This window comes from Octopus bimaculoides, chromosome 11 (assembly GCF_001194135.2).
Source record: "Octopus bimaculoides isolate UCB-OBI-ISO-001 chromosome 11, ASM119413v2, whole genome shotgun sequence".
NCBI classification, from domain to species: domain Eukaryota; kingdom Metazoa; phylum Mollusca; class Cephalopoda; order Octopoda; family Octopodidae; genus Octopus; species Octopus bimaculoides.
This window is the reverse complement of record NC_068991.1, coordinates 51,134,878-51,144,170: the sequence shown is the minus strand read 5'-3', so window position 1 is coordinate 51,144,170 and position 9,293 is coordinate 51,134,878. Positions and strand designations below refer to the sequence as shown.

General features: G+C 35.8%; 1 protein-coding gene across 2 annotated transcripts in view; it reads right to left on the bottom strand.

The window, feature by feature from the left end:
* The window catches only part of LOC106873920 (unconventional myosin-X), a 545,087-nt gene that overhangs the window by 243,070 nt on the left and 292,724 nt on the right, over nucleotides 1–9,293 (bottom strand). The window lies entirely within an intron of this gene.

Genomic DNA, 9,293 nt, shown 5'->3' with positions numbered 1-9,293 from the left:
ATATATATATATATATATATATATATATATATATATACACACACACACTCACATACATATATGTGTGTGTTTGTGTGTGTGCGTGCATATAAATGTATATATAGATATATAAATGTGCATGCTCCGGCATGGCAGCTATCAAATGACTGAAACTAGTAAAAGAATAAAAGAAGGATATGTACAAGCATGCATATGTACACACACACACACACACACACACGTCAGTATTATAACTGTATCACTGAAGTAACTGAACATGTCACCACAACACAGAAATAAGCAGTTACCAGAAATCCTATTTACATACTATAACTTCTGTCATTTAACACACACTTAAGAAGGCAAAACACACCTGAAACAATAAGCTTTGAAAATTATAGTTTAGATCAGTGGTTCTCAACCAGGGTTCATGTGATACTTGCGAACTCAGATAAGATTTATTGTTGAAATTTATTAGCAATAAATTGGTTATACAACTAAGGCTGTGAGCTGAAAGTATCGTTACCATGCTGGAAAAAATGCCAAGCGGCATTTCTTTCAAATTAACGTCCTTAGTTCAAATTCCACTGAGGTACCAGCCGAACACTGGGGTTGATGTAATTGACTTACCCGCTCCCCTAAAATTGCTGGCCTTGTGCCATAATTTCAAACCAATATATTGGTTTATACTTCTACAATACACAAAATATTTTAACAATTTTTTTATGCAGTTCCTAATATTTATTTATAAAAATATAAAAGGATTTTTTTTAACATGGGGGAGGGGCAGAAGAATAAAATATGAATTAAAGGGGTCTATAGGCAAAGGATGGTTGAGAACACCTTGTTTAGATAGTAAAAGGTAAATGATAGCCTCAAGTCACAAGCTTCACTGAGAGAACATTCTGTACCCTATCTTGTACACTAACTCAAGCCACATCTCCTCTCAAATAATCCATTATCTTATCAGATGATGCTCAATGAACTACAAATTTTATTTTATATATGCAGAGATTATCTTGTTCAATAAATCCACTTTAGATATTATTTCAAATTTATGTTATTTTTTTCCTACACCAAATGTCTCGGTTGGAGAATTTAATGCGAAACTATATCAATTTTGTCCTCATATCACATAATTGTATCAATGTAGGTTTATTATTGACTGAGCACAGGCATGGCTGTGTGGTAAGAAGCTTACTCCCCAACCACATGGTTTTGGGTCATCCCACTGTGTGACACCTCAGGCAAGTGTCTTCTACTATAGCCTTTGGCCAACCAAAGCCTTATGAGTAGATTTGATAGACACAAAATGAAAGCCTGTTGTGTGTGTGTGTGTGTTTGCCTTTGTATTTGTGAATGCTGTGTTTGTCCCCCACCACCACTTGGCAACCAGTGTTGGTGTGTTTATGTGCCTGTAACTTAGCAGTTTGGCAAAAGTGTCTGAAAGAATATTTACTGGGCATTAAACAAAAATAAGTACTGGGATCGATTCATTCAACTAAGAATTCTTCAAAGCAGTACCCCAGTATGGCCACAATTTAATGACTGAAAGAAGTAAAAAAATAAAAGATAAGGACAACATCCTTGTTTCCTTTATGGGAAGAGGATAAAAGGATTTTGTGATTCTCCTTAGCAGTATAAGAGGAAATTACCCAACTAGCACTGTAAGCATGAGCACGCTTCCTGATCTATGGTGCATCATAAAAATACAAGAACATTTCATGGAAATTCATATGGTGGAGTGAAAAGAAAATAGCTATTGCAACAGTAATCAAAAAATGGGCTAATTTTAATTTAATCCTTTAGCATTCATATTATTCTGTCAAAAGTAATGCTTATTTATTCACATCATTTTGAATTAATCTTGCGCTGTCTTGTAGCTCTTGAGCTTTTGATGAGGTAAATGTTAATTTTGAGAATGATATTGTAGGGTTAGTATAAGAGGCCAGATCTGACCAGTTTGAATATAAAATGGATGGAATATTTTGGCCAGATATGGCCTGCTTAAATGCTAAAGGGTTAACGTAGTTTTCTAGAACAATATAGTCCATCACATAAAGGTATTACTACTCATGTATCTCAGTTGACACTACTCACAGACACATACAAATATCTTTGAACACAAACAAAAACAAAGGCACCCAGCTATTTAGTCAAGAATCACAACCAAAGGGTGGGAGTTGAATCATAGGGAACTGACCACAGTATGTGTCACACAGGCCCACTTTGATGTCACATGAACCAGTTCCTCTATTTAAAGAGTAAGCTGAAAAGAGCAGGAGGTTAGAGTGTAAACTATAAATAAATTTCCAGAAGGCATGTGGCTTAGTGGTTAGGGTATTCGGCTCACAATCATAAGGTCTTCAGTTTGATTCCTGGCAGTGTGTCAGGTACTTGAGCAAGACACTTTATCTCACATTGCCCTAGTCTATGCAGCTGGCAGAAATGAGTAGTGCCTGTATTTCAAAGGGACAGCCTTGTCACATTTTGTGTCATACTGAATCTCCCTCAGAACTACATTCAGAGTACATGTGCCTATGAAGTGCTCAGCCACTTGCATGCTAATCTCACAAGCTGATTGTTCTGTTGATCGGATCATCATATCATCATATCCAACAGAGTGCCAGTTTAATGAGAACTATAGCTGTATTTTCCCCACATATCCTCTCTCTTCTACCACAACTATTGTGGTATTATATCGCTCTGAATCAGAGCTGGGGAATTCTCCTTTGTGTTTAGGCTAATTTTCTGTCTTGCCCAACCACTCATTGAACATTCTTCCTAGTCCTTCCTTCCAAGAACTGCAATCCCCTAGAACTTGTGTCTGCCTTAATTGAAATAAATGTTCAAACTGTTTAAATTTTTTTCACCTTTCTGAAATAGATTTATTATTAATAGTGACAGAAGTAGTATGAATACCAGCAGGTAATCTTGATCTCCAAATTAACAGGGAGGTTGTGTTAGAACACAGAATACTGCATTATTTACTTTGAGAAGACCTCTCATATAGACTCATGGTGCATAAAAGTGCTTGTGTATATATCGTAGACAGATAAGAATTGTCTGCTACAGCTGCCACAACTGCCAAGTTACATGATTTCACCCTGATTTTTGATCTTCACTGACAGATATCCAGTGGCTTCATAACAGCCATACCTCCCATCAACGATATATAGAATATCAGATGTGGCCATGTGGTAAGAAGCTAGCTTCCCAACCACATGATCCCAGGTTCAGTATCATTGCATGGAACCTTGAGCAACAGTCTTCTACTATAGCCCCAGGCTGACTAAAGCCATGTGAGTGGATTTGGTAGAGAGAAACTGAAAGAAGCTTTTCATATATATATATATCTGTGTGTGTGTTTTTGTGTTTGTTTGTCCCCCACTACCACCACCACTTGACAACAAGTGTTAGTGAGTTTATGTCCCCATACCTTAGTGATTCAATAAAGGAGACCCTTAGAAAAAGTATCAGGCCTTAAAAAAAAATAATTCATTCAACTAAAAATTCTCCAAGGTGGTGCCTCAGCATGGCAAAAGTCTAATGACTGAAACAAGTAAAAGATAACGATAAAAGATAAAATATCTATTCCAGCACTGATGTCACAAATAGCTAGTGGGTTTATTAAAAAGGGTAAAGACCCCCTTCGATCATAACTGACCATGGGATTGCACCAAGAAAGTTCCCCTCTGAGGCACAAGCCCAGGCAAGGTTGTTTATGGAAGACCAACAGTCACCCATGTATACCAGCCTCTCCTCTCCACACAACCGACGTTATCCAAAGGAATAGCAAATGCCGATACAGCTTGGCACCAGTGACATAGCAACTTATTTGTACAGCTGAGTGAACTGGAGCAACATGAAATGAAGTGTCTTGCTCAAGAACACAATACACAGTCCAGTCCGGGAATCAAACTCACTACCTCATGATCGTGAACCCAGCGCTCTAACCACTGAGCCATGTGCCTTCATAAGTGGGTTTATTAAAAAATACTTAATAGCAACAGAAGCAGTCTGAATGCCAAAAGATAAATTTATATATTCCACCCGACAACCCCACCTCCAATCAATCTAGAGAGCATCCACTGCATAGACGTAACCATTCTTAGGATGCTAGAAATGGTTATGGACACTGATAGTTCCTCTTCTACTAAATAATTTAAAATATATATCAGTATTGGCATCTGCTTTGTGCATGGAGATAGGACAATGGAAACCATGAAGAAGTCTATTATGTATACATACACATGCAAACACGTGTGTAAGTGAATGTATGTTTGTATACCTCTGTATTTGTATCTACCTGTCTTGATTTTCATCCTTTATCTCAGAAGATAACTTAGCTGTTCAATAAACAGAGATGGTCAAAATAAATACCACACTGGGTTAAGTCACAGCAGAGAGGTTGATGTAATTGATTAAAATCCTTAAAGATGGTGCTCCAGCATGGCTGCAGTCCAGTGATTGATATCAGTTAAAGAATAACAAGCTTATATCACAGAAACCAATCAACACAGAATGTATGTATGTATGTATGTATGTATGTATGTATGTATGTATGTATGTATGTATGTACGTATGTGTATATGTATGTATGTATAGTCTAGAATAGTATAAACACAAGATATAGTGATGCATTACAAAAATCCAGTAATTATGACGACATATGCCATGATATAAAGAAAAAAAACAACATTTTATCACAACAAATACAAAACCATTACAAAATATATCATCTAATGAATATATCATAAACATAGCTCGGAATACCACATATATATAATTCTTGACAACATATCTCAAAAAAAAAAAAAACTATATTGGTTGGTCCGAGCATCACAGATATTTATCAGTGTGTAACTAGTACCTGACAAAAATATATTAATCAATATTTTACATCACTCAAGTATATCAGTATTGGAACATAGTAAATAACTGAATCTATCAAGCATAGAACTATTTCAGAGATTCTTCTCACCATCTGTTTTAGTATAACAAAGAAAGTAATTATATATTAAATATTTCTTCTTTCAATCAAATAGCAGCTGTTTGTCCTCATAAATAATCATGTGGACTGCTTCATATGAAATATTTAAATTGCAAGGCCAAGGTAATGACTATAAAGTTTTTTATTCTGTTTAATGTAACAGCCAGCTCTCACCCCCCAACAAACTCTGTAACACCTTTGAAATGAGAAAACTCACCTTTTAACATCTATGTATTATTTATAGTGTACAGACGAATGGGTGCACCTTGAAACATCAACTGAATTATTTGTTTGATCAGCTGCTTCTATCATAAAAACTGTTCACAAAGATCAGACTCAACAACAACAAAAAGAATTTAGCTACTTTGCAAGTTCTAATGACCCCAAAGCCACAAAGCCATACTGGAACAGTGCCCAGTAGAAGGTGGAATACAAGGCAGAAAGCCTAGATGTTATGTTTGTTGGAGTAAAACACATTTTAAAGCTGAATGACCTGAAGAAAGATTACGCAAAAACAATGAGAACAAAAATAACAACCAAAACCAATAAGAAAGAGAACAATAAACTCCACTTTCCAGAGCAACACCAGTCAAACCTCAGTGGATAACAAAGGAAATTTTTTCAGGCCAAGTCTTACAAATAGATGAGCAAACACCTTGTCCTCTAAAAGTATCAACCTTTAGTATTACACCAATACTATTTAATAAATTAGAAGTACTTGCAGACGAAAATATGAAGGGAAAACAAGGAAAAAAATCACAGAAAGAGAACCTTAACATAAAACAATGAAAACAGGTGAAAAATGACAACGAAATCCTTCCTTAGAAAAATAACAGATAATGGAGAGGATAAAGATGAACCAAGGTTTGTCATTCTTTGAAAACTAAACAAAAAGTTAATAGACAGAATTGTGCATCTTTGGTGGCATGGGCTCACCCAAGAATTTGTAATGCCACAAAAAAATTAGGCTCAGAATATAAACAACATGCAAAAGATAGATTTTTGTAAAATTAAAATTAAGACATTATATCAAAAAAGAATACTCCAGAAATGTCAATGTCTTTCAGCATCAAAATCAAATATCTCAAACAATTCTTACCGGTGCACACAATTCCACTTGAACATAGTCTGAGAAATAGTTATTTGAAATAGGGAGAAGGGGTTGAATTACATTAAAATCTTTCCTGTTCTTCAATTTATGTCTTGTTTAATAATCGTATATTTTAGTGCACTTTTTATTTCCATCCATGCATATGTGTATATGTATCCATATGTATGTATGTGCATATAGATATATGTATATAAATTCAAATAAGTTATCATTATATATAAAAATAATGATAAAGCAGCCAGCAAACATAATTCAAATAAGCAAAATATATAATAAAAAGTCGGGGTACAATATGTACCATTTTGCTTGAAGGAGGAGTTAAAACCCTCCAAAGTAACACGTCACTCACCATATTTAAGCACTCATGGAGAATATAGCAAACATATTTCTCCAAAATAGTCCTCCCACTTGTAAGATACATTTAGTGTATGTTCTTATTTGTATTATACTAAATGTATCTTACAAGTGGGAGGACTATTTTGGAGAAATATGTTTGCATGTAAAACCCACCCACTACACTCTCGGAGTGGGTAGCATTAGGAAGGGCATCCAGCTGTAGAAACCTTGCCCGATTAGATTGGAGCCTGGTGCAGCCTCCTGGCTTGTCAGTCCTCAGTCAAACCATCCAACCCATACTAACATGGAAAGCGAACGCTAAATGATGATGATGGTGTTAATGATATATGTATATATATGTTTCAGTCATTAGACTGTGGCCATGGCATGCTGGGGTACCACCTCAAGGAAATTTGACCCCATTGACCTATTTGCTTTTTAAGCTTATTCTATCGGTCTATACATACATACATATATATATATATATATATATATATATATAAATATATATATATTCTTTTATTTGCTTCAGTCATTTGACTCTGGCCATGCTAGAGCACTACCTTTTAGTCAAAGAAATCAACCCTAGCACTTATTCTTTGTAAGCTCGGTACTTATCCTATCGGCCTCTTTTGCTGAACTGCCAGCATCAGCTGTCAACCGATGGGTGGAGGGGACAAATACAGACACAAAGGCACACACATAAATATATACATATATATATATATCATACATGGAAACAAAATGTAGACAGCAGTGTTTGAAATGTTAACACAGAACCCAAACAGACTAACTAAGCTAGATAGTCTAAGCCTTACATGAGTACATGATGTCTAAAATTAGACAAAATTGAAAATGTCAGTTTTTACCAAAGCCAAACTAAATCTATTGAAATCAATTTCTCTGATCAGTAAATTTCTCACTGAAGAAGAAGGAAGTGAAAACATTAATAGTAATGGGTGGAATGAAGGAAGGAAGAAGACATGGAAGGGATAAAGTAAAAATCAGTGTTTTTCTTGTTCAATTCATGAAAGTAATTTTTTTTCTTTTATTTATTTATTGACCAAACTGTTGGAAAGGACACTTCACTAGTAAAAACATCAATTGCCCAAATTACATAGAACCTCATGATAAAACTCTTTGATTTATTCAAAGCACACGCACACACACACACGCACGCACGTGCGTGCGCACACACACACACACACACACACACACACACACACACACAGATTTCCAAAAAGAAAGTTCCCAGTGCCTTCTATGACAATAGTATTGACCTTTCATGATGAATGATAGATAAATTGTCCCTGAAATGCAGGCAACAACAAAGGGAAAGCAGAGACTTACAGCATGGATCCATCATAAAACAAAACAACCACCCAGAACCATTATGTTGTTTCAGACTCTTGTAATTAGAAATAACTGGATTGACCATTCCTTGGCAGGGAGTGAACTGAATATCTAATGATTAGATACTATTCCTGTTCTCAAATATTGCGAATTACTACTACTACTACTACTATTACTAATGTTGCTGCTGCTGCTACCGCTGCTGCCACCATCACAGCAGAAGGCAAATGGTGGTGGTGGTGGTGGTAGTAGCATGATGTTGAAGAATGCATGCTAAATTCAAAATTACTCAAGTTGATTTGTTTTTTCTCAAAATCTCAAGAATTCTTAAAGCCTGTTTTCAGCAATAATTTCTATAGCATCAAGTGGAAGTATATTTCTCTTTTCTGCAAATCACTTCTGTTCTTTCTTGGAGAAGCCCACAATGTCTTGGATCCTATACAAATCTGGTCTTATGTAGGAAAATTTCATCTGCAATAAAATTTACAAATGAAGATCTCTAAACCTTGATATAAGAGCTATAAGATGTTCCCTATAGATTTTCTGATTAGTTCTCCATAAATATTCTTCTTTCCTCAATTTTAGATGAAATATTTACATCTCCCAGGCAGCAGATCTCAACAACAATGCATGATTCTTATTTCCCACAGAATGGTATTAGGCTTCTTGTGTTTGCATTGGATTGCCATTTTTATCAGAACATTTCCATCAATAACCCTTATTCATCAAATATGACACTATTTTCCATCACTCAAAGTTAAATAAAGTAAGTCTTGGCAATAAATTCGGTTAATTTAATAATTTAATTAATGACACCTTTTTTTTCACTAAATTATATTGAGCCAATATGAGAAACTGTTCTTCTTGTGTAATTCTGGTTTGGCCAGATTGAATAAACCGAAACCTTTCACCAAAGGTGGTTAAGCTCATAAGGAACTTCACTCCTAAGGTACAGTTATAAAATAGAAGGTATGTTGATGTTATAGTCTTGATCAAATCAGATTGGAGCGTGGTGCAGCCTCGTAGCATGATTTCTCAACATTTGTGCAGCGGCTGTGTGGTAAGTAGCTTGCTTACTAACCACATGGTTCCGGGTTCATTCCCACTGCGTGGCATCTTGGGCAAGTGTCTTCTACTATAGCCTTGGGCCGACCAAAGCCTTGTAAGTGGATTTGGTAGACGGAAACTGAAAGAAGCCTGTCGTATATATGTATATATATATATGTGTGTGTGTGTGTGCATGTGCTTGTGTATCTGTGTTTGTCCCCCCAACATCACTTGACAACCGATGGTGGTGTGTTTACGTCCCTGTAACTTAGTAGTTCAGCAAAAGAGACCGATAGAATAAGTACTAGGCTTACAAAGAATAAGTCCTGGGATCGATTTGCTCGACTAAAGGCAGTGCTCCAGCATGACCGCAGTCAAATGACTGAAACAAGTAAAAGAGCAAAAAAGAGTAAAGAGTATCCTAGATGCAGGTATTTCCATCTTTACTGGAGGACATAATGATTTAGGTGTTGA